General features: G+C 44.2%; 2 long non-coding RNA genes and 1 pseudogene across 3 annotated transcripts; 1 reads left to right on the plus strand and 2 right to left on the minus strand.

Annotated features, from left to right (window-relative positions):
• Positions 1-934: 934 nt before the first annotated feature.
• LOC119155105 lies at positions 935-5371 on the plus strand. Of its 2 annotated transcripts, XR_005106610.1 has the most exons (3): positions 935-1230; positions 2050-2226; positions 4356-5371. It is a non-coding gene; the product is annotated as an uncharacterized LOC119155105 (long non-coding RNA). The 2 variants fall into 2 exon arrangements; XR_005106609.1 differs by lacking the exon at positions 935-1230 and having other exon boundaries at positions 1239-2226.
• On the minus strand, positions 3653-4423 carry LOC119155104. Its single transcript, XR_005106608.1, has 2 exons — positions 4314-4423; positions 3653-4200 (listed from the first exon to the last, which is right to left on the minus strand). It is a non-coding gene; the product is annotated as an uncharacterized LOC119155104 (long non-coding RNA).
• A 3299-nt stretch (positions 5372-8670) lies between the features above and the next one.
• Positions 8671-20902, minus strand: LOC119154800 (annotated as a pseudogene).
• Positions 20903-26313: the final 5411 nt, after the last annotated feature.

The raw sequence follows: 26313 nt of genomic DNA on the forward strand, positions 1-26313 counted from the left end.
TTCTTGAAACTAAAGCACCAGCTCGACCGGGACACACTGCAGTCACTTGGGACATCCCTTGCTTGCCCGGCAGCCTCCATGACACCATGCCCCTACCTGGTGCCTGTCCCCTTCTGTGGCCCAGTGCCTGGGGAGGAGAGTGGCCGGGCACCCCTGGCAGGCCAGCACCCTGCCAGCACATCCAGCTGGGGCAATGAGAGGGGCATGGCTGCCACAGGTGCAGCCCTGAGGGCACCCTGGGGGATGGTGAAGGCCTCAGCAGGGCAAGTGTCCACTGTGCTCTCCCCAGGCCTCATCACAGGGTTCCCTGCTACAAACCTGAGTCCTGAGGGCTGTCAAGCTCACATGTGGGTATCCCATGGAGGCTCTGTGGCAGCAGCCCCAGAAATCCCACAGGGCTATTTGGGCTGCTGCGAGGCGCGGGCCAGAACGGTGGATGGCAGGTTCTACCACCTGACCTCTGCAGTCCCTCCACAGGGGACCACCAGCATCCAAGCCCTGCGGGGCTGCGGGCAGGCCGTGAAGGGCGAAGGTGGTGGTCCTTGAGGGGGCAGTGCCCTGGCAGCTCCAAGAGCTCCCTGGGCTGGAGGTCGCACTGGTCACAAGACACCTCCAGGAGTACGGGCTTACTACGCACTGCAGCCCGCCCGTAAGGGCGCTGCAGGGCCGCCGCCCCAGGGGCCCCGTGCGGGGATGCGGTGGCGGCAGCTCTGGCCCCGCCGGCACACGGGCGGTGCGGGGGCGGCGGGGGTGCGGCGCGGGAGGCTCCAGCCGCCGTTGCGGCAGGTCCCGGCCCGCAGGCGGCGAGCGGGGTCCACGGGTCCCGAGAGCTGAGGGGAGGGAGCGGGAGGAGGCGGTACCCCCAGGTCCCCCCTGAGCCTGCCCCGGTCCCGCTCGCCCCGCGCAGCTGCCCCCAGCCCCGGCTCCTCCCATGCGGCTGGGCCCGCACCCCCGGCCGCGGTGGCGGCAGTCGGGCCCCAAACACGCCCCTAGAGCCCCCCGCGGCGGGAGAGCCCCGGCCGGGCCGAGCTGAGCTACGCCGGCAGCGGCCGCTGCTGCTCTCCCTCCCCCGGGGCCGTGCCGCTGCCCGTCCGCGCCCCGGGGACGCCGCGGGCTGCCCCCGCCTCGGGCCTGTGCGGGCTGTCCCGGCGCGGGGCGAGAAGGGCTGCGTGGGGCCTGCCCGGCTGCCGGAGGGGCTGCCTGGGGTGGAGCCGGACAGGCCGGAGGAAGGTGGGTGAGGAAGGAGAAATCGAAGGCCGTCCGGGTGAGGAAGGCTCCCTCTGCCGGGCCCCAGCGCCCCGCGGGGCCGGAGCGGGGCCCGGCAGCCAGGCGGCCTCGTCCCCCGAGAGCTGTGAGACCCCGGTGGGGGACAGCCAGGCACCGGCGTCACGGAGGAGAAAGGGGGGAGGAGCGGGAGAAAGAGGCACCTCGCTGCAGCGCCCAGAGCGGGAGCTGCGGTGAGCGCCGGGTCCTCGGGGCCTGTCTCCCCGCTGGCGTGTCCCAGGCCCCTGCTCTGGCCCCTCTCCTCTCCGTGCTGCTGTGGGGTGTTTTTTCTGGTGGGGGGACCCTGGCTGGACACCAGGTGCCCAGCAAAGCCGCTCTTGTCACTCCCCCTCCTCAGCGGGGCAGGGGAGAGAAAATAACAATGAAAAGCTCGTGGGTTGAGGTAAGGAGAGGCAGATCACTCAGCAGTTACTCTCATGGGTAAAACAAACTCAGGGAAGCTAGTTCAGCTTACTACCACTCAAAAACCCAAATCTTAAGAATGCCATCCCCCCTTCTGTCGGGTGTAACTTTACTCCTGATTTCTCTCCTCTCCCCATGCAGCAGCACAGGACGTGGGAGGTGGCAGTTGTGGTCAGTTCATCCCATGCTTCTGCTGCTGCTTCTTCCTCAGGGAGAGGGCTCCTCATGCTCTTCCCTAGCTCCAGTGTGGGTGCCTTCCACAGGGTGCAGTCCACCAGGAACAGACGGCTCCAGCGTGGGTCCCCTGTGGGGTCACAAGTTCTGCCACCAAACCGGCTCCAGCCTGGGCTCCTCTCTCCACAGGTCCTGCTACGAGCCTGCTCCAGTGTGGGTTGCCCATGGGGTCACAACCTCCTTCAGACATCCACCTGCCCCAGCGTGGGGTCCTCCCCAGGCTGCAGGTGCACGTCTGCTCCATCATGGACCTCATGAGCTGAGGGCCACTGCCTGCCTCACCATGGGCTTCACCACGGGCTGCAGGTGAATCTCTGCTGTGGCACCTAGAGCACCTCCTCCCACCCTTCTTCACTGACCTTGGTGTCTGCAGGGCTCTTTCATATATTCTCACTCCCCTGTCTGGCACAGTTGCTTTTGTGCAATAACTTTTCCCCCTTCTTAACTATGTTGTCACAGAGGTGCTGCCACTTTTGCTAATGAACTTAGCCTTGGCCAGCAGTGGGTTTGTTTTGGAGCTGGCCGGCACTGGCTCTGTTGGACATGGGGGAAGCTTCTAGCAGATTCTCACAGAAGTTAGCCTTGTAGCTGCCCAGCTACCAAAACCTTGCCACATCTGTAGTGAGAACGATGCTGCTGTCTGCTGGGAGAGGGGGGGAAGAGAGTAAGACATTCTGCCCCTCTACCCCTTGCCCCTAACATATTCTTATTGTGCCCAAGACAGATTTTTTTTTTTTTTTTTTTGATCTGGGAAGGAGATTGGGTTCAAATCTCTATTCTGTGTGCTGCTTTTTAAATCCCCAGGGATTCTGTCCTTTTTTAGTAAAACTGTGAGTCTCGAGCCTATAGCAGGTCAGGGAAAGGCTGCTGAGCACCCCCTTCCTTTCAGTTTCTCCTGTCCTTTTTCACTGTGGCACTGAAGGCCACTGCTGCTTGGGAACCCCTATCTCTAATACAACAGCCCAACATTCTTGTTGAAGCTGAGTAAGCTTGGTTTTGGTTTGCTAACAACTATGAAGTTGTTCTCCTGAAGCAAGCAGTGGACTCATAGTATACTACCGTGTGTAGGTTAGCGTCCCATAATCCAGGGGAAAAGCATGTCTGACATCCTGCTCTTGTGTCTGAGCTCCAGCAACAGCAAACTAGTTGTCTGATATAAAAGCTGAAGGGAAAGTCTCCTGTTTCCCCTGTTCCAGCCCTGTAGTCCTGCTACTTCCTTTTCTATTTGGTGAGCACAAGGACCATGGAGCAGACTGGACTGACCAAATAGCGAGTCTCCCCTCCAAAAAGACCGTTACTATAGTCATAGAGCAAACACCCTAAAAATCATTCTTCTTGTTGTTCCCTTGCATGGGAAAATACTTAAAGAACTGTATAGATCTGTGCTAGAAAACCTAGGACATCTACTTACAGGTAGTACAGTAGAACTCTTAGTGATTCAAAACCATCCATCCAAAACAGAAGCTGAGGAAAAACTCGTGCTGTTTTTGACTCGGTTACTGTACTCTTTCAGCAGCACATTGCTGGAGATAGAAGAGAAGAATTAATGTCTTCTGGAAGAATACAGCGTCCAAAAGAAAAGCAAACCCAGCACCACTAAATTTGCACCCGAATCCAGAATGTTAACTGTGTCCTCAGCAGGGTCAAAATGGTTTTGCAAATGCATGAAATTTATAACTATTACATGTATTGTTGTGATGACTTCATGAAAATGAAAGGCATACCCAGTGACTAATGTTCACTCTGATTGAAAACTTATTTCCATTGAATTTTAAACTCGTTGGGGGAAAAACTTGGGAAAGCAACTTTTTTTCTTGAAAGCATCCCTTTAGCAGCAAGCATTGTGACCACTCCTTAAATGGTTTTCAGTTCATCGGTTCCCCTAAAGAATTCTCCAGTTAAGCTCATTCTATTATGCACGTGTGAAATATTTTTTTTTTCTAGCCTGAAGTTTTCTTTTAACCTAAATGTAGATAGCTTAAATTGGTATCACCTAGGCTCTTTTATCTTTATGCTGCCCTTTTCCAATAGCCATGATGTTTTGTTCACCTCTCAGATGGGCAAAGTGTGTGGTTGTAGAATGGTAGTGCTTTTTTGTCTGTGGGGCATAAGAAAAAGGGCGTACTGGAACCCCACTGTTACAGATCTGAACGTTAAAGCTTGACCTGTTCAAGCATTCGTGCTTGGCAGCATTTAATCCTGGCCAAAGGCAATTCTGAAGTCCACGTGTAGGTGATATTCAGGTCAGTTGAGTAGCTTAGTAGCAGGCTACTTCTAGATCTAACAAAAAAAGGAGTTAACAGAATAGTGATATGAAAAAAAAAAAAAAGGTGTGTGTGTGAAACACCAGAATACAGTAATATTATCCAGAAATCCTGTTTTTTGCATCTCACCTACATTCTCATTGTTTCTTCGCTCCTTTCCTGTTTGCATAGGTGAAATGGATCAGCACTTCATCCGACAAATTGTTTCTCTTCCCTTCCTCCTGAAGGGGGCGCAACTCTCTGAAACTCTTGGGCTTTTCTGAGCAGATAAGAGATAAGGAGCATTAGATGCGGGAGCTGGCGCAGTAGCAGGAGACTGAAGCCTATGAAATCTTTAGCAGGAGAGCACAGGACAGACAAAAAGGCAAATGACACAGGCAAGGTATTGAATGGGACAAATATACGGGCCTAGAACAACAGAAGATTCCCAGCTGGTTGTGCAGACTGACACTCGTTTACAACCTTTGATTTAAAGGCTTGTTGAAACGTGGATGCTCATCTCAGGAAGCTCATCTGTGGGCATGAAACAGAACATTTTTCTTCCTGCAGATCCAGGTTTCATAAATGTTACATATAGCTATATACACTAGAAACTGTAATTTTCATCAGCAGTGACCAAACCGTTGTTAATTGTTCTCCATTGTTGTGTTATTGCTTGTTAAAGAAAATGTGTTTTGAATTAAGAAATGTGAAGTGCTGAAGCAGCTAAGTGGCAGAACCAGGCCTCGTCCCTAGCGCAGCTCTAATCCAAGGCTGGTTTAAAACCCAGTCCAGTTAATCAGTGGGAGAACAGAGAAACAACAGATGATCAATTTGTGCACAGAGGTGCTCTCAGAAATGCAGGTGTTTTTAGAAAAATTGGTATACGTGAATAGGAATTGCTTGTTCAAAGACTAAGTGCGCTTGAAGGAGTGTGTGAGTTAAAGCAGGCAGAAAGACGATCAAGATCCAAGGAGGAGCCTGAAACTGAGGCAGAGACTGGAACCGAACCGATCAATCACCTGGGACAGAGTCAGGTGATGGATTTGCAGAACTGACAGGGCCAAAGGAAATTCCTAAAAACTTCAGATGTTGACTAATGATTTGATAAGCGTATATAAGCTGTGCTCTATCGCTTGATTCTCTGCCACTCACTGAGGTGGTGGCCCAGCTCTGTGTTGTGACTAAAGCAAACCCAGTGCTACCCACATCTATGTAAATTTTTCCTTTAACAACAGCAATCGCTGGGGCTTATCCGTAGGACCTCACCATCCACCCGCCCGCCCCTGCACCTTGTGCCATGGGCTCCCCACGCTGCTGGCTCTCCCTCGGTAATGGGGTGGGGGCAGGGACAGAAAGAAGCACCCGACTGTTAAAGCTGTCAGATGCAAAGGATTTAACCGCTCTAGCCACGCGGGTGCTTTTTGGTACGGAGGCAGCGGGTAATGGTGGCTGGGCTGCGAGCGGGCAAAGGGCAGAGCGAAGCGGACCCCGCAGCCGCAGCGAGCAGCTCCCGTGGCCGGGCCGTGTGAACTGGGCCGAGATCCCGGCCCGTGCTCAGCACAGGGTCGGTGGGGCGCTGCTGCCACCTGGCGGCCAAGTGTCGGCGCTGCAGCCCTTGGCGCCGCGCATACGCGGTGGCGCCTCCCCCCTCGGCGCTGCCGGCCGTTGTTAACGGCACCGCGATCCCTCGCTGCTTGCGGGGTGGTGCCGCGGCGCCCGCTGCAGCCTCCCGGTAAGGAGCCACCGCTGCCGTCCCCCGAGCACGTTGCCAGCGCGCGCTCGGCACGGGAGTACGGAACTGCTGCGCCGCTGCAGCCCCGCGACAAACGCAGCCCGCGGGTGCTCGCTGCTGCAACAGCCCCGCCCCTAGCGAGAAGCCCCCCCCAACCTGGAGACCGCGGGGTGCGGGGCGGCTGCGCCCCTCCACGGCTTCAATTCCCCCTCGCTCGGCATCGCCACGGCTCTGCCCTTGCGGGCCCCGAAGCCGCACGCCTCGGCGCCGGGCCGCTTCTGCGCATGCGCGGGTCGAGCCCCCTCCGCGCCAGCGTCAGGGCCGTTCCGCGCATGCGCTGCGGGGGGAGGGGGGGGGGGGCAGTACCGCTACTGCGCACGCGCCAGTGCAGGATGGGGGATGAAGGCAGTCACAGCGGGCCCGCAGAGCGGGACTCGGGGGTACCGGTGGGTCAAAAAATGGGCACGCCTCCGCAACCTGTGCTCGCAGGGCAGAAAGCTGACCATATCCTGGGCTGCATCCAACGGAAGCATGACCAGCAGGTCGAGGGAAGCGATTCTGCCCCTCTGATCTCGTGAGACCCACCTGGAGTACTGCGTCAGGCCCCGCAGTCCTTGGCAAAGCAGGTCCAGAGGAGAGCCACAAAAATGATCAGAGGGCTGGAGCACCTCTCCTAAGACAGGCTGAGAGAATTGGGGTTGTTCAGGCCGGAGAAGAGGCTCTGGGGAGACTTTATTGTGGCCTTTCAGTACTTAAAGGGGGCTTATAAGAAAGATGGGGACAGATGTTTTAGTGCAGCCTGTAGCAATAGGACAAGGCTGAGTGGTTTTAAACTTAAGAGAGGGTAGATTCAGACGAGATAAAAGATATTTTTTATGACGAGGGTGGTGAAACACTGGGAGAGGTTGCCCAGAGAGGTGGCAGATGCCCTGTACCAGGGAACATTCAAGGTCAGGTTGGACAGGGCTGTAAGCAACCTGACCTAGTTGAAGATGCCCCTGCTTCCTGCAGGGGGGCTGGACTAGGGGGCCTTTAAAGGTCCCTTCCAACACAAACCATTCTATGATTCTGTAAACTACCACTATCATTCCAACCACTGTGTATTTATATATACTTGAGGAAGTCAAAGTCCTTCACAACTGAAATTTTACTCTGAAAGTTCTGAGTTGCCTTGAAATTCTCAAGAGCTTTTCTCCAAAATATCCCTTCCAGAGATACTGATTCAGGTCCTGGACCAAACACCGTACCTGAGGTTGTTTTACAACAGGGCAGCAAAGTTTTGTAGAACAAATGAGGCTGAGAGACTGCCCAGACACATTCTCCTCCATGTTCTCCTACACCTATGTGGCAGCACCTTCAGAAAACACTTTTCGTTCCTGATAGTTCTAAACATCTCTAACAAAATCTCACCAATGTCCTCCCCCCTGAAAAAAACCCCAACATGTATGCCACATTAACTGTACCGATTCAAGCACTAAGAAGATGTAAAGGTTACTGAATGTCCTCTGACTCTGCCCCTAAGAGCTTTCACAGCGATTGGCATCCAAAGCATTTTGATCAAACACCTTTTCTTCTTCTTTCCCCAGTTCTAAGACAAAGGAGGATTCAAAGTGACGAGGCACGTCTAGAAACACTATCTTGTACTTCTGCTCGACGCACAGAAACTGTTCTACACATGAATGAAATGATTTTGTGTCAGAATCTGCACATCCTGCACCCGAAGCTCACCTGAAAGAATGCATAGAGCCTGTTGAGCTGCAAAGTAAGATCAAGAAGCAGAGTAGCATTTGTCATCTGAAGAACACCCTCCACAGAAAGAACCAGCCACCTGAAAGCCTTTCTGGAGTGCTGATCAGATGTTACTTGCACAAAGGCTTTGTTAAAACTTTCTTTAAAATTGCAACTGATACAGGACCTGTTACACAAATGACATTGTAAATAGCAGACAACAGCACGTAACGCGTAATCCTGTCCCAAGATAGGCAGGGAACACAGTTATACATTGCTGTGGAACTAGATCAGAGTGGGAATCTCCCAAGCGGAAAACTGACACTCAGTCCTCCAGGAAAACGATGCTGACAATGCACACACATTAACCACTGGCTTACTAGAAATCTCCAAGGAATTTCTGTCTTTCTCACGACTTTACAATTCTGCCAGTGTCTGTGCCACCTGTGTGTTGAATGCGCAGCCACAGTACAGCTGGGCCACAAACTCATGGAGTTTTATGTTCTTAAGTGCAGAAGGCTGCAGAGGGACTCGTAAAAGAGGAGATGAGAGCTGGTGACAGCTGAAACCCACCAAAGGGCAAGACATGCCTCCCGAAAACTCAAACAGGACCTTTGTTTTTCCAAGAACCAAAACAAATACCAAAGGCCTGCAAGCTTTGGAGTTCAGAATAAGTCAGCCAAGGAACTGCATGTCTAAAATTTTCAAAAACATGGGTTCTTATTAGAAGAGGCCCCTTAAAACCAGGCTGTTTCACTTACAAATCCTGAAGGACAGGAACAAGTCTGCTGGATAACAAAAGCCCTCTAAGGCTCTCTGTCTAGGCACCACTGCACTACCCTCTTACAAGCCTTGAAAAGGTGGCTTCTTCGATAACTAAGGCTGGGGCAGGTAATAAGTCAGACACTGCTGAGGGGACAAAATGTTATCAGGATCCTCTTTGTTGAGATTGGGAAGTATACTAGGTGGACAGAAGTGAGTATTAAAGACATCAGACACAGAAAAAAGAGATTTTAATTAGAAAGTATGAAATATGTGTGAAGATCAATTATTAACCTTGCTTCTTTAATCAAATACTTTATGGTAGTTATGATCAAGCAAATAAAAACTTTTAGGAAAATATACCCATTCTTAAACCACTGTATGAGACTTACTTTCTACAGCTTACAACATTCAAACAAGTTGAAAGTACACTTAAGAATTCAACCAGTATGGGTTTTGATCCTGTGATTACATTAAAAGATAATGTCAGGAAGAATGCAGCTTAATAATTCCTATGCTTTGTCAAAGCCATGATTCCTGCCATTTGAAGAAGAACACCTGTACAACACATGGAGTCTTTCAAGATACAGCAACTAGTAACAGCTTTCTGAATGTAATCGGTAGCTGCCGGTCGAGTTGTCTCAGAGAGCACCCAGAGGTACTGCACACAGATACTATAAAAAAACTGTGGTACATAAAACCCCACATGCAAAGTTTCACGCTGTTAACATGGTCCTCGACTTGCATGCAGATATGAAACATGACGCTGGAAAACTCGGCCCATGTTAAAAGGAAGGAAACAGTAAATAAGAATAATAATAAAAAAATAAAAAATTCAATCCTCTATCGCCATCCAATGGAAATTAATGAGATGACATCCCAGCACAGAATGCAACCTACCATAGAAATTAAGCTATTAACTATTTTAATGTAACTATGATCAGGAAAAGCTTCCACATACTACTACATAATATTTAGGTATGCTTTACTAAATTTAAGGTTAATGTTAAAGAAAATGTATTTTTAACTAAGAAATTTAAAGTGCTGAAGCAGCTAAGTGGCAGAACCAGGCCTTGTCCCTAGCGTAGCCCTCATCCAAGGCTGGTTTAAAACCCAGTCCAGTTAATCAGTGGGAGAGCAGAGAAATAACAGATGATCAATTTGTGCCTTAGCAAATGAAGGTTTAATAACCTTTACTTAAGACTTACAAAGGAAACTAACACACTTGGAACGGGTATGGACAAACAGCTGCTATTCTTTACTGTTCTCCTGGTAAGAAGTGGTATGAATGATTTTCTATAGTCTTACACTTAGCCAATCAAAATTCTCCTTAATAACCTTGCCGTGTGACCTGGATATCTGAGGTTTTCCTGACTAAGAACAAGGTATAAAGATAGTGGGAAAACCATGACTTTAAATGGTAACCTGGTTAACATCTAAGGATGCATTTTGATTATGGAAGAATTACTTTAACATTATGAAGATAATAAGAGCACAAGCTATGAAAACTTGCAACAATTTGAGCCATCTCGCCTGCTATGGAGTAAGCAAGAACTGGGAAAATGAAAAGCAAATTTTCTCTAACAAGCTCAAGGGCAAGTGTTATAAGGTAAAGTCTAAGTAAATTCCTCTTGCCTTCCAAATCCGAGGCCCATGGGAAGCTGTTTAAATTGTACTACAGTCGCACACTGTTATTCAGTCACCATGAGGGGAGACCAGCAGTGATTCGCTGCCTTGATGAGAACTAAACGAAGACAACAGATGATGAATGATTAATAAACTCAGAGAAGATCCCGACTAGGCTGCTGTTGGGCTGGTAAAGAAGTCAACAGAGTGATCTGATCTCATACTTGCAGCACAGTGTTAAAAAGGGCAGGTATGGAAATATACCATTAAGCCAGACTGTACTGTTGGCCTGTACCACAAATTATACATCTGAATATTCAAAGACTCCTTAAAAAACCCCACAGTCCTACAGAATCTCAGAGTATTCCTGTTTTACAAGTTAGGCAGAACCAAAACGTATCTGTAAACCTACCTGGATTACTCATACTTTACAACGTTTAGAAAAGTGTATGTGCACACTGAGCACCGAGTCAGTAATACAGCAAAAAACCCCACGTACTCTCTCCTAACATAGCCAAGTTTAACACCACTGCACTTATTTCTGTTACTACCATTAATTATTTATCTGACTGGCAACAAATACAAAGTATCTGTGATTTCCTCAGAATGCCAGAGACAAATCCTGGGCATACAGATTTTACTAGGAAACCATCTCTACAACTGAGTAAACGTTCAGGGGGGAACTCTGTGTCACAGCCTCACAGAACAGCCGAGGTCAGGAGGAGCTCCTGGAGATCATTTAGTCCAATCCCACCACTCAAAGCACAGTCAACTAGAGCAGGCCACTCAGGACAATGTCTAATTGGGTTCTGAGTAACTCAGAAGAGGGAGAGTCCACAACCTCTTAGGGCAAACTATTCCAGTCCTTGCCCACCCTCATAGTAAAAAAAGTTTTTTCTTATCTCTAAATGGAATTTCTTGTATTTCAATTTCTGCCCGCTGTCCATTATCCATTCATTGGATATCACTGAGAAGAGTCTGGCTGCACCTTCTTTACATCCTTCTATCAGGTGTTTATGCATATTTACAAGATCCGTAACTATGAGAAGTTCTACTCTCTTTGTTTTCATACCATTTACAAACTTCAGCCATAAAATATTTCAACGTGAGAATTTCTGGTGGCAAGAATTGTACTTCAGTGAACAATTTAAACTGGCAAAAACTGCCACCAAAGCCAAGACAGAAAACCTCACCTGCCCCCTACTCCTGTGCAGTCATTTCTGCGCCTGAACTGTTCATCCATTGTGGAAGGACAAACATTTATGCAACTATATGGTGAAACAATTCATTCAGCTGAAAACCAACCCAAAAAATCCCACTTAACTTTTGTTACAGCAGAATTGTTTCTCTATTTCACCCTCAGCCTTCATTACAGATACCCACCTGGCTTCCATCTAAAAGTGCTCTCCCTCTAGCAGTCAGACGTCATGTGTAAGAACACATACTATCCCAAATAATTAATTCTGCCAATTAAATGAAGCAGCCAAAAGGAACCGATTTAATTTTTGTCAATATCCTCCATCAATGAGAAATAAAATGAGTCCACAGCAAAAATTATGCAGTTAACTCCAGCACAGCATTGAAGTGTGATGGAAAAACCCCTAGGTGACTGCACCAGTCCTCAGAACAGACTGCTCTCCCAGTAATGTTGATACCTACAGTACAGATGACTCCCCATTCTGCAGGTAAGGCTGAAGGCAAGCTGTACAGAGCCAGGCCACACACTACTTAAGACTAGTCTGTATGAATACCCTGAAAAATGGGTGTTTTAGCTATAGCTTAAAGAGTTAAAAATGTATTTAAACATTGTTTGTCAGTCTTAAAAAGAAACATTCCTAAAATTTCTTTGTTAAGTCGCTGTAATCAATGAGCCTAATTTCAGTGCTGACTATGGCTGTGAATCACACCATCATTCGTCCTACTGCCATCCTCTTCACATTAGCCTTCTGTGGCCTATCCATCATCCACGTATGTGGCTTCTTATCTGCTCTGAATTACAGTACTGCACTACAGCATTTCTTCACTTTTACAGTTTTCAGTTCTTCACCAACTATTTCTTGTCTATTCTGCACCCACATTCTCTGCTCTGTTGATTTGGAAACATGACTCACAACTGCCTCTAACTTACTCTTGCTTCCTCATTGATAACATATACAAGAAATCCAATGAGCAGAGGAGCTAAACACACCGTAACTGTAGGTTAAAATGCTGTATCTCTAGGATTTTGCATCATCTCATACACCAATGACTCTGTATTACTTTGAGCCTTTTATGCTTATTGCTGCCAAAGTGAATTATTTTTTTCTTTACAGTAGTCTACAGCCACATCACAAACATTCAGTTAAAACGTCAAGTATTTATACAAGTCAACATCATCTGCAAAATCAGTACAAAATCAAATCAATTAGCTGGTATGTTCTTTCGGCAGATTAACTTTATCAAATTACCCTCATTTTCCATTACACAGAAATCTTTTTTACCTGCAGAGTTGACATGCTAGAGGTATCTTGTCGACCTGTTAAGTCAGATGATGAGATATTGACTGGGGCACCACGATGCAATCTCATACTTAATTTCCTTTCTCGTTCCCTACCAGATACTGGCCAAGGAGAGGTGTTGGCTGTGAGAAAAAACACATTACATTCTCATAATGAGAAATGGGATTATAACGTGGTCACTGGAAAAATTGTATTCTCAATGTTTGCATATTAAAACTTCCACAGAGTCAAACAAGCGAAATCAAGGCCTTTGTTTTACATTCACAGAAATCTAAGTAGCAATCGGCAGGTAATGAGTATATCCAATTACCTTCAAACTACTGAAAAGCAAAGGGGAGAAAAAAACAAACAAAACCCCCAAACCCTTACCAGAGACAAATACCACTCAGGTATTCTAATTCTAATTTTGAATTTCCAATGACCAGGAACAAACTGCAAAATTAGAGTAGTCTACAAGGTGCATCTATCCAGGTATCTGCTTGCTTACCAGTATGTGAAGCTGGGGTAAGAGGAGTAGGAGGAGCTACATCTTGTGTTCCTCTCAGCCTGCCAGAAGCAGTGGAGGGTAATCCACACACAGCTGGATTTCGTGTATGTCTCAGTCTTTCCTCGCATTCTCACCTTTCACGTTCAGCATCTTCAGCTGCTCTGCTTGCACCCTACGGGTCAATGCTAGTGAATAACTTGGGGGATTACTGAGCTTGCAACTACGTATTTGGATAAAAATACTGAAAATAAAGAACTGGACAACCCATGAATTGAAATTTGCTAGGGCATGACTTTGACAAAATTTCTAGGGAACTGCCATAAATTTTGTTCATGCAACTGCTGGGATAGTCTTCAAAATGCTAATGTACACATATAATGTTATGGCAGCTGGACACCTCCTCAACAGTTGCATATGACCTGTGCTGAAGATCAAGGTGGGAGAAAACGGTAATTTTGCAACCTGGCCTGGTGATTGCCCTGAAGAAAGTATCTCAGAAGCCTTACACATTTAAAACCCCGTAACTTCAAATTAGCTATCACTCAACATCCTTCTCACAGCTCCTGTATCTCCTGCTTTTCCTCATTTCATGATTTTTTTTCTAGACAATAGAGCTTAGAGGAGGAAAAAGGTAAGAGAGTCTTACAGTATCAGTTAAGATGCTCAAAACTGACAATATAATATTAAAAAAAAAAACAGAAAAAAATATTTAGAGATCTACATCAGCTACTCACAAATTTCAGAATGTTCCAGTCAAACATATAGTCACAGGAGAGCCCTTGTCGGTGGAAGAGGTTTTTGAATAATTGCCTTAGATAGGAATAGTCCAGTTTGTCATCAAAACGCAAAGAACAGCCGAAATTCAAGTATGTGGCAAATTCAGCTGTAATAAAAGAAAGCCAGTTATTTCCCTTCAGTTTCACATTTGCTTTTTGTAATTCTGAATCACAAAAAAACCCCAAGCCCAACAGCAAACATCCTAAACATCACAAAAAAAATAATGAGCTAATACTAGAAATCTACAGAAGGCAACACTGTAGCCCATCTATCAAGTCAACCCTGAAAAGGAAATTTCTTGTCTATCACAGAAATCAAAGATCTCATTTGCCAACAGCAGAGAGGATCTATAATATTAGAGTTCTTTAACCAGCAGGGTGGGGGGTGCGTGTGTGTGGAGGAGGACAGGCTTAAAACTACAATTGCACAAAGAAAAGAGTTTTTTACCTTTCTTTCCTTTGAATGTACTTAAGCGCAATTCCTTGCAGGACATGGACTAGCATCTCTTTGCTGTTAAGTCACATAAAGGTTCATGTCTGCTACCTCACAAAACACACAAAAACGAGGGGACCACTATCAATTTCCCATGTAAGTCCTGTTACAATTTCAGATTTTCAGACTAGTCTGAACACCTGTTTTTACATGGCTCGTGAAATATTAGTTACACAGCAAAAAAATGAATATTGTTGTGAATTCAGTGCACCAGAGACAGCAGCAGTATCAGAATACGAGATTTTAAGTTCAAGTCTTTCTGGCTGAGATTATATATTAGTAATTTATGTTAAGAAAGACATTCTAACAAAGAGCACAAGAAAAGTTCATTAGTCTTTCCTGCCTGTTAACCCCAGAGAAAAAACACAGTTGATGAATGTAAAGGAACACCTATGGAGGGACAGTTGAAACAGAGCGAAGGCAGTAAGTTTTCACACAACCATGACAAAAACCATAGTTCTCATTGTCATACCTAGCTGCTGAAGCCAAACGCATGGACAGAATAGAGACAGCACTCTTTATGAAAGATCAACAATATTGCCTGATGGCAGCTAACATTAATAAGTTTTAAAATTGATTTAAGTACCATTTTGCAGGGCTCAAAAACACCTCATTATTACTGTGGCATAAATACCAAACTGAGAAACAGAAAAGGTTTGAAGCACGATGCTAGAATATAGGAGGGTTTCTTACACCTCTCACAGATGCTGACCATCAACAGGCCAAACTACGTGAACCTGGAATGACAATTCTCAAGTGAAACAACTGCAATAGGTGCATCTGACTATGCAATCCAATTAATTCAAGAAACAGTACCCACCCATATGAAGAAATGGGTAGTTTCTCAAAATGCTATTTGCTGTTGAGAGTTATCCAGCCAACACCAACACATGCACACACAACACAGTGCAAATCAGATGTACTAAGCTACCCTTTGAATTGAGGGCACCTCAATGATTGCTTACTAATAGTTAAGACAAAGGATAATTAGAAATGGTCTATGAACAGAAAGATCCCAGTCTTGAAAGCACAGTATCTTCATTACAGACATGCCCGATCATGGGCAGGGTTGGGGGAATTTAGAGAAAAAAAAAAGAAAAAAAAAAAAGAAAAAAAAGAAAAAAAAAAGAGAGAGAGACAAGTAAAAAAGACTGGTAAAATTCTGTGCAAAGCAAAAAGAAATCCCACTAAAATGTGAACATGTAAGCCTAGTGCCGCAGAAAAGTAACTTACAAGAATATCCTTTACACAAAACCTCCATGGGTGTAGACATTTTCTTTTCACTGATACGTTCCTATTTCTGCCTCTTTGTTGCTGCTTTCAGTCCCTGCCAGGGGAGGGAGCCCAGGTTAAAATACATCAGTATTTTAGCCCAAGGACTCCAAGTCATCTCTGTGAGATTGCTCTACAACAGTATGAAAAAGTGGACTCATTAGGAGCACTGGAAAAACAAAAGACTGTGCAACAAGACTGTCATAAAAACCCTTTGAAAAACAAGAGACAGTTGAGAGTTACTATGCCCATGATAAACTCATCCAGTACAAGAAAAAGCCTATCACCCTTGCAACTATTAAAAAAATATGCTAATTCCTGAGAATTACAATCTGACCAAATCCCACCCAATCAAGAGATAAGAGGCCAAGCACACTGCACTAAGTGCCATAAATAAGGACCATCTTCTATGCCTCATTAAAGCAACATCTACTTGTGCTAAAATTATGTGCATTGACACTTTTAAAGTTTCTATTTATTGCTTTCTCCAGCTCACCGATTCCAAGATGCGTGTTGATGGATGCATAACAGGCAGTTCCTGTTAAGTTTTTATTTTCATGATATGGAATATGTTGGTGAGTTCGAGCGTCTCGATGCTTCTTTGCTAATCCAGAGTCTATTACGTAGACAAGATTGCCTTTCTTCCCATGGCCCATTAAGAAGTCTGGCTTCACATCTCGGTGGATGAAGTTCTTAGTATGAATATATTCAATTCAACTAATCTAGATAAAGAGAAAAAAAAAAAATCACTCGAGAGAGACTAGGCATACACTTTTTTCCTTATAATAACACTAGCAACATTGTCTTAATGATAAAAGAGGTAATGAAACCTTTTATTGTAAAATGTAAGGGCATTAAAGAGAACATAATTTGATAGACAATATGTAAACCTCTCCAGGTCTTTCCCCGTGTCTATTTTACATTTGTTTCCAAAAACTTTCTTGGGCGAATTTCTTTTGTCTTTGAGCAGTGCAACAGATGGTTTGCAAACAGTGCAAGTCTGTTTTTTTTAAATCAATTAAGACTTTGTAGTCACTTTAGATTGGGCACTTTGTATTTAAGAGAAACAAAACCAATTTTGAGTCTTTTCTTTAATGATACAGGCCTATTCACCTCTAAATTACAGAAACAACGTATTTGGTTCTGATCTCTCAAGAAATTTTAATATTCCAACATACTGCACCATCAAGATCAACAAAGCAGTTTCCTACCATTTGGTCAGCGAGTAATAGGACTGTCTTGAGACTAAATTTCCTTGAACAAAAACTGAAGAGATCTTCAAGACTCGGTCCAAACAGCTCCATCACCATTAAATTGTAGTCCCCTTCAGCTCCACACCACTTAATTGTGGGAACGCCCACTAGAAAAAACAATACAGTTTATTCAGTATAACCATTTGATTTATATACAAATCTTCAAGGCACCTAAGATGAATTCTAAGAGGGTCATGACTGTGAATGTTTGTACTCACAGTGAAGTGTAATATTTTATGCAACCTTCAGCCAAGAAAAAGGTGAAAAACTCACCATCACCGAACATTTAATCACCTGTAAGCTGCCCATCCTTAGCATAAAGGACTCCAAATTTAAAATTCACAGGTCCCTGAGAAATAGAACCAAATATTATAGGATAAACAGACAATCAAACAAAAGACATAAAATAATGTTTCCTCTAAGGACTTTTATATACATCTTTTGTATACATCCTACACACAGGAATATACACTTCATACCAACTCCATTACACGCTGAAGTAGCAGATACCTAATAATTTACTTTTGATCATAGATTGTGAATTTTATCATATACTAAGTTGGTGATCTATTAATAAGATATATTATGCTGGTGCTTAAAATGATTTTTGATCTCATATGTTGCACGGAAATACTACATTTTTGTACTGCAATAAGCAATTGATATCTTAGTTGTTGTAAGTCACTAAGTAAGTGCTAGGAGTGATAAGTTTACATTTACCGCTTGCTCTTCAAGAACCAATAAATCCTGTAAACAAAACAATATCTTTAGCACACCGATACTGAAGACAGCACAAAATACCCTGTAACATATTTGTATATTTGTTTCATTTTGAAGTAGCCAGTTCAACTGATAAAGACAGCTTATTTTGTAACTGTAACCCTACTCATCATTATTATCCTGCTACTGAAAGAAACAAACCACTAGCATTTATACTTAATGACTTATTTTTCCAGAAAATAATAAAAAAACACAACCAAACAAAAAAAGAAGTCACCTCCTACCTTTTGTATCTCAGGATGAAAAATTTCCCTTGGGCTCTTCTCAAATTTGTCAAGACTCATAGCACTGAAATGCAAATGAAATACTGCTTTATAGGAGAGCAAGTATACATTTCAACATTAAACCACTAACTGGTTGTAGTTACAACTGATTTCAAACAGAATTGTTCAAAGAGCCTTGCTTACATGGAATTTTTTGTGGAGGAGCCATTTATTTCCCACAATACTAACCTCTAAGACTTCCTAAACTTCTTCTGGATTTTAAAAACAGAAATAACTAGGACCCTGCACGGAGATCAGGTTTAAATGTACTGTATTTACTTATAAAGCACAGAATCTTATTCCATCATCCTTCACTTTGGCTTTATACGTAATCATTGTGAGCATTTTAGGAAGACTCAATAACCTATTCTATTCCATAAGCTTCTCTTCTATCTCTTTTAAAATAACTCAAGTCAAGTCAAATGAAAAATGGGCCATTCAGCATCAAATTCACACACCAAAGATCCACAAGCAAGATCAACTGCCTCAATCACAGACACCTAATTTATAGCATTTTTTCCTAACTCATGTTTCTACATTTACTATTATTTTTGCCCATTTTTTCCCTAGCATTAATTTCTGGAGCTGCGCAGCATGCCACAGAGTGTCAAATGCAGTCTGTCTGAGGCACACTGAGCTGACATGAAGGTCACATCTGATGCACCTTTCCATCATTGCTTATGCTAGGTCACCATGCGGACAGGATTTCCCATAATTCTCTTTGAAAGCAATTAAAATGTTACAATTAATTTACAAAAAAACAGGTTTATCGTGTAACTGAAATTCTTTGAGATAGTCTGTACCTAGACTCACACTGGCTGTGAACAGGGTGAAATGGCAAAGGACTATCAACCAGGCCCAAGGGAAGGCTCAAAGGCTGTAAAAGCTAAAGAATAGTCAGGGAAGGGATTTTAGTCCAAGCCCAAGTGGGCAAAAGGAGATGACATTAGTCCTGCTGCCTGCAGGTGTGTAGGAAAATCACCTTGAGGGGGGGAACTAGAGAAAATTGCACCTTAACAGAAGCGTAGTATTATGGAAAGCTTTTTAGAGTAAAACACAGCTATGGCCTTCAGGATGGTTGGCATGCACAGAATCTATATCACCACAGTTCCCTAAGCAACACCTCCTGGCAGCTCAGCGCACGCAGATAGTGGTGACGGAGGATGGTGCGGAGTGGAGACACCACGGCCAGGCTGTCGTGCTCCCTGCAGGAAAGGGAACCAGATGGCACCACACAGCTGATAAGCTGCATACCAGTTGTCACACGAAGAATCCTGGAGATGTCTGTGGCTGAGCCAACCATTATGGTGAAATTACTTTCCTCAGCTGAAATAATCTCATTGTAATACTAACGCACACCTCCATCTCAAAGCTGCCTACTTCCAAGGTACTACTACACCTCACTGGGCACACAACACCAGTTAGTAACAACAATATGCATGACTAAAGTCACTCAAGCTCCACCTAAATGTGATGGAAATGGACTAGTCCTGGACTGAAGTAAGTCCAAAGTGGGGGGAAATTGTCTAAACTCCCTGGTTACCCAACTCTGATTCAGTGTTCACAAAGCTAGGTCAAGCTGACTTACTCTCTATAGTTGTTATGAAGGGACTTCTCACCAAGGTAGTCAGCCTTGGGGAGGATGAGAAACAAAGAACAGGTAGTGAAAACAATGCCGTTATCGAAGTTATGCAGAAAGAAACCTTCAAGTGAGGAAAGTTCTGGCTATGAGAGGAAACAGGATAAGGTGTTGCAACCCTCTGACATCAACAGAAAATTAGTTGAAAATAAGACAAAGATAATTGCCTTATTCTTAGTGGGCAATTATCTTAGTGGGAGATCACAACCTTCAACTCAAACAGCCCCCCCAAAGGAGGGCAAAAACCCGCCTGAGGAGCATGCGTAGTTAGCAGAGAACTTCAGCAGTGCTATCTGAGGATACGTACTAATTCGTATTAGAAGTGAGAAACTTGTAACTAATCCTGTGTATGATGAATGAATACGCAATGTACTATGAAGTATAAAAAGTGGACAGATGAAGGGAGAAATTAGGGAGGACTCCATCGGAACTTCTGGGATCTGTTGATGGGCTGAACCTGTCTTCTCCCCCATAGGGACACCTCTTGAGTAAGAACTTTGTTTTATGCATGCTAAATAACTAACTCATGCTAGCTGTTATTAGCGATTATAATTTAGTTGTATGTAGTTTAGTTGTATATAATTCCAAGCCTGTTTTTGCAGACAGTCCCTATCACTGGCAATCACTGTTCAGACATGCAATAAATATCCTGCGCAAGGCAGGATGAGCTGTGCCTGCTGGCCGCCACACTGCCTTGGCCTTGAGGGAGGGCAATGGAGCATCCCCTGCCAGGCCATGCTTGCGCGAGGCTGCTACCTGCGCTGAGGGGTTGGGGCCGGGAGGGGCAACAGGGAGGGCCGGTGCTGTGGCACATGTGGGACACGCAGGGCAGGTGGTGGGTGCATGCATGTGCATGCAGACCCAGCTGCCGGGCACGTGCAGCGCTGGGCCACAGCTGCGGGCTGGGAGCAGCACAGTGCTATCAGTCGCGTTGCAGAAGCTTTCTGCATCCCATGGCATGAGCTTTCTGCTGGCCCGTGTGGAACCGCTCCCCAACAGCCACTGAGGGATGGTGTGAGGCAGGGCAGGAGGTAGCATGTGGGCCCGCTGAGGAGAGCTGTGCGGCGCCCCGGCTGCCCGGCTGGCCCTACAGGGTGGCCCTGGCCTTTGGGGGTCCCCCGTGCCACCTGCAGGTGCCAGCCCTGAGGCAGGGGGATCAAGGGCCGGTGGGAGCTTTGGGACAGGGCTTTGGGATTGTTGGGTGCCTGCTGGGAGCTCTAGGGACACAGAGCCAGGCTGTGGTGTGTTTCAGGGTTGATGCGAGCTTTGGGGCAGGGTTTGGAGAGCCTGTGGGAGCAGCTGGAGGCTCTGGGGCAGGGCTAGGTGAGTTTGGGGGCTCGTAGAAGTTTTGAGTTACAGCTCAAAGCTCCGAGGGCCTTGGTGCAGGTGTTTGCATTTTCCTGGCTGCTCTTGCCTTGCAATAGCTTGTAAAGGTCATTAGCCTGTAGTTCTTTGTGGCAGCGTGCAGACATTCCCTAATGTTCTAGGGTTAATGCAATTTACAAACACATATTTATTATTACTGTAGGGTGTTAAAGCCAGGCTAAAAATTCCTGCAACTGCAATAAACCTGTTGAAGTCAGACAAGAGCAGCTGTACTCACTAGCGCTGGTTAGTCAAGGAAGGCTAGCAACTGTTCCTGAGCAGTATTCTTCCTCATGTCTCAACTCAGACCCTCTGTTAGGGCATTCTAAGTTCATCAGCCAGCTCTTCTTGATGGAGGTGTAGCAAATGCATCAATGTTCTGCAGAAAACCATGACAAAATAAAGTTGGTATTTAAGCATATAGACCAATCTGATATGCACAAGCAAGGTAAATGGGAATACACAAGCCACAAATACACCTCCCATTCACCCCCTTTTAGAGGCAGAATAGGATGATACCGGGGCTTCCCATAGGAGAGAAAGAGGGCCAGTTAGGTTAGACTTTAGAGGTTGATTTTTCTGTAATTTTGTGTCCACATTTTGGACGCAACTGTGCTCTGCCTGTCATTCCATTAACACACAAGCGAGATGATCCACTTCATATACAGTATAGTACAAGAATCTCTACAGTAATCTCTATGTGTCAATATTACTGCCTGCTATGCCAGTTGGGTGGGTGGTACTCTGCTGCCTACTCATTTCCATGAAATTAGGTACTTCAGGAGAGTCTAAGCAGAATGCATTGCAACCAGGCTACCAAGAGTGAAAGGCTGCTATAGTTAAGGCTGCTGTTCTCTCCCTCAGAGTATCTCTGAGTGGGTGAAGTTCTGATCCAGCCTCAAAGTAACAGAATTCCAATACTACTCTACTCGATTTCACTCACTTCTGCTTTCTAACAGCGCCACTCCTGTAGTATCAGTGAATGTGAAAATCCTTGTTGTAAAAGGCTTTCCTTGTCTCAGGAATTTTAAGGCATGAGTTTTTACAACTGCTCATTTAAATTCAGTGGAAGCAGCCATATTCCTTGTTCCAGCTCCATTCCAATCCTTTTCAGTAATTTTCATCATGTCTGCTGATACCAGCAAAGTTACCTTGCATTACTGTGAAAAATTAAATTCTCCTAAAGCTGCTTTTATTTGGAGTTGAGAAGAAGCAGCTTTTACTCCACATAAAGCTTTAACCTTTCTTCTATCTACCTGTCTTCCCATTTCCCCAGTTACAATTCCTGGGGTAGTCCTAATTGAACCTTACTGAAATTGATCTCTCAACTTTATAATTTAGATAGTTGTCCCACTTCCTCTTCCATAGTCTGTCACTTGACAACCATCTACCTAGGATAATAACTTCGTGCCTTGTATCTTAAAAAGATAGTGCTTCATCACACACAAATATATGTGTATGTATCATACTCATGTTACATATATAGACTTTGCAGTACATGTGGGTGAGCTATTCTGCTAATCACCAGAATAAACTTGTTTTTTCTTGTTTGGAGATGGAGCTAGCTTTCAAGTAGATTTTATTATTTTATTTTTGATATTTGATTTTATTACTTTAGTTTGTTCATATTTGTCTGGTGTCTTCGGCTTCAGCCATGACAATCTAAAAACTAAGCACGGTATCCTTCTGTTTGAATCTAATGCATGTGAGATTACAAACAGAATTATCTAAGGCAAAGCTAAGCAACAGTAGCAACAGGGTGCAAGTGATAGACAAAAATAATGAACAACTGTTATCAACAGTTATCTTAGTTTACCAGGATGGAACACCTCATTCTGTAGGAGCTTCTGGTGATATCAGGGGCCTGCTAAACTCATTCACAGATGATCTTTCTGTTATCTTTTAACATTTGCTGTCATTGGCTATATGTCTATAACGAAGAAATAAACTTTACATTTCATTTTAACTGAGATGCATTTTAACTGAGATGCATGAGTAAAATTTATGCATGTTCTTGTTTCTTTAGCATGGTTTACGTTTTTTTCTGTTTCGTTTTGCTTCCCTCAAAGGAAAGATCCTAATACATCACTCGCCACCATGCACTACAGGGTTAAAAATTTTGGAAATATTAAATACAGCATTTAACCTTTGATTATTAGACAGGCAGGAGCATCATCTTATACTCACCTGCAACATCTTCCATAAAACATTGTCTTTATTCTGGTTCAGTATTATTCTACTATTCGATATTCTCTCAAATCCTCATATAAACATGCTTAACCCCTGGTTCTCTCAGTCTTTAACTACCTACAACATCAATAACATTTAACGAGCTTCCAGGAACCATAGGCCATTATTCAACAAAAATCAGATCCATAGGTGGAAGAACAGTGTAGACACTCAAACAAAACTACCAGTACCTAAATTCAGGTACTCTTCTTACAGAAGTCTGTATAGCACTGTTGTTATTACCGGGTAACACTCAACGGAGCAAGAGTATATGAAAGAGCACCAATAAGTTTGCAGTCATTCCAGAGGGTTCATCTCACTTCCAATAAGTGTTCATAGCATTGAGTCTGGTGATTAAAAAGCCACCAAAAAAAGCAAGTACCCTTCATGCCTTAACGAGTGAGCTAGTTTATATTTATGGACTTTCATTGGTAATGAATGCTATTCTGCAAGAATGACCAGTGCAAGCATCCCTCCAAATGTAATTTCAGCATGAAGGTACAGTACTTAGCACAGGATCCTCTCTATAGCTTGTTGCCTGTTTAGACAGTGTACTTCCCTTGTCTAGCTCATTTGTGTGACCTGATACTTCCATAATGCAGATATTTGTAATAGAAACATTAAGGCTGAAATGAATAAATTACATGCAGAAACATATGTATGAAAGCACTAGAAGAAATTACAAGAAAAGAAGTGACAAAGAACAGCATGACTTGACAGCACCAGCAGGTCACTGAGATCACAGTCAGAGTCTTGAAACACACAGACTGGGAAAACAAAGGACAACCTAAAACTGAAGATAGACTACTCACAGAACAGGAGGCAAAAGGCCAGGCAGTCATTCAACAACATTGCTTAATGACTCATGGACCTGTGTCCCTGGGTCTCTGAAGGGTATAAAAAGCATTTCCAAAATGAGCACATGGTCACCCAGCGAAAAGAACCCAGGAAACATGATGATGACTCCAAATCTGTCATCCTTTGTTCTCTGTTTCACCACAAATAATCTTGGTTGAACTAGCCAGACATACACACCTTGGTGGTTGTTAAAATGTGGGTATGGAAAATGAGTATGAAAGGCTGACTGAATGAAATCTATAGGAGAATGAGCATGAGTGACTGAAATCAGTTTTGTTTAAAATAAAATCACTTCTTCTATACAGTCTCACATTTAGTTTTGCTATATTCATTTTATGTCAGTAGCTGCTGCCAGTTGATTATGTAAAAATTTCAATAAAACCTAATAGTGTGTGCTTACAGAAGAACGTCAAAGAAGACAACGACCTATTTAGGGAAGCAAGGACACAGCAAGCATGAAATAGCTTGTCTTTTTGAAGCAATACTTTTCTCCCCCTTTTGCTCAAAGGAAGAGACTTGGAACATTTACAATTTCTGTTGTTACACCAATAACTTCTTATTTCATGTTTCACAAAGGAAAAATAGCTGTTAAAACAAGTTGGTTTCTCAAAACTAGCCCCGAGTACGAAATTACAGGAAATGTCCTAAACATTTTTGTACAGTGACACATGCACAACGGTGCTAATATATACAACGTGAACAGAGGGAGGGCCAAGAAAATGAATATTTCTGTTTCCCTGAATACGTGAGGCTTAGAAACCAGATTTCAGATGCAATATAAATTTCAGGTTAAAAAGCCCTGCAGATCATGTGGCTTCTCAGAATGCTACTGAGTTCTAAAATAGAATAGAAACAAAAAAAGGCAGAATCATTTGCAACAGCCAATGTTACTGTTACTACCAGCAGCAGTAGTTTAAAAATTATGGGATATTTGGTACTAGTGACCTGTTCTTTCCCTGTGTAGCCACCGAGTCATGCCAATGGCTATTTTGCTAAACACAGAAGATAAATTACTGCAGTATTATTCGTTATGAGGTTATTTGCTCAAAAATTTTTCAAAGAGAAATATTATTCCAATATTTTTATCATAAAAAAGCTGACAGTAATGTACTGGGACGGGACTTAGGATATCAGATTACTTACAGTGTAAAAAAGAGTTCAAGATAAGGTGATAGTGTTACAGATGTTCTTGCTATGAAATTACTGTGCTTCCAGGGACACAAAATGGGTAGTATCAAAGCCATAATATCTGCAAATAAGAATGTGTTATATACCCATGTCCCTTCCCCTCTTGTAGTTAAAAGTGGCTTCAGACTTTCAAAAGTACATTCTGTACAAAATAGTAAGTTTCTGTTGTTGAAACCTGTCTGATGGTTATAAATGACAGCAGCCACCATTCTCTTACAATGGAAAGCACTTGCCTTCTTGCACAGCTAGAGAAGTTTCATGTGCCTCATCCACAAAAAGAAACAAACAAGGCAGCTTCTTTAATGTTTTAATGCTTCTTTAAATCTGCAGTGAGACTCACTTAACACTCTAAAATGCAAATGCAGACTGATCTATTACCTTGGAAATAATCCTCAGAAAATCCCTTTGATTGTTGTGTTTCGTCCTCATTGATCTCTCCTCAAATCTTGTTTGCTGCCTTCACTTCTGTCAGACTCACAGATTCAGTCTAATTTGGGAACTGAATATATTATACTCTATTTTAGCCATAGTCATGCAAACTGACTGGATACTCTGTTGCTGGAGGAGCTCAAAACAAGCACAGGATGGCCTCAAAGCTAAGGAAGATGCCACACTAGTGGCAGAAATGTCTTTGGTCTGATTTGAGACCAAGAAAAGCGGTGTGGCTGTGAGTAAAGATGAGCCATAGAGGCAGCACTTGTGTGCTAGATTCTGCAGAACAGGTTTAGTTAGTTTAGGTTAATGCTGTGCCAGTGACTGGGGAAAAAAACCTCAAAACCATGATACAGTATTTGTAGCCCAGTATACTGCAGGCATGACCTGCTCCTTGGCACTCGTAGATTCCAAAGAATTCTCTTTCAGAGACAGTACCAGACACAATTATCCTCTATGGAATAAACAATGAACTCCTAACTAGTTACAGTACTTCTGAACCTCTAAGCACCAGTCTGACTGCCTCTACGGCCAGAAAACAGAGTAAGGAAAGGGACAGAGACTCACGGCAGAGCTGTGGGGAGTGCCCAAGAGAAAAGGGACTGCTGATGTGACAGGAGGTGAGGATGGTAAGCACTGCTTCTGGGAGAGGCATCCCCTGCTGCTGCAGTAGTTGCCACCTCTGAGAGTAGGGTGCATCCTGCTTGGCAGCAGCAACAGCTGTTGGGACTCTCCAGCACTGACACAAAATAAGAAGGCCTATCTT

The sequence above is a fragment of the Falco rusticolus genome, chromosome 10, assembly GCF_015220075.1.
Source record: "Falco rusticolus isolate bFalRus1 chromosome 10, bFalRus1.pri, whole genome shotgun sequence".
Lineage (NCBI taxonomy): Eukaryota > Metazoa > Chordata > Aves > Falconiformes > Falconidae > Falco > Falco rusticolus.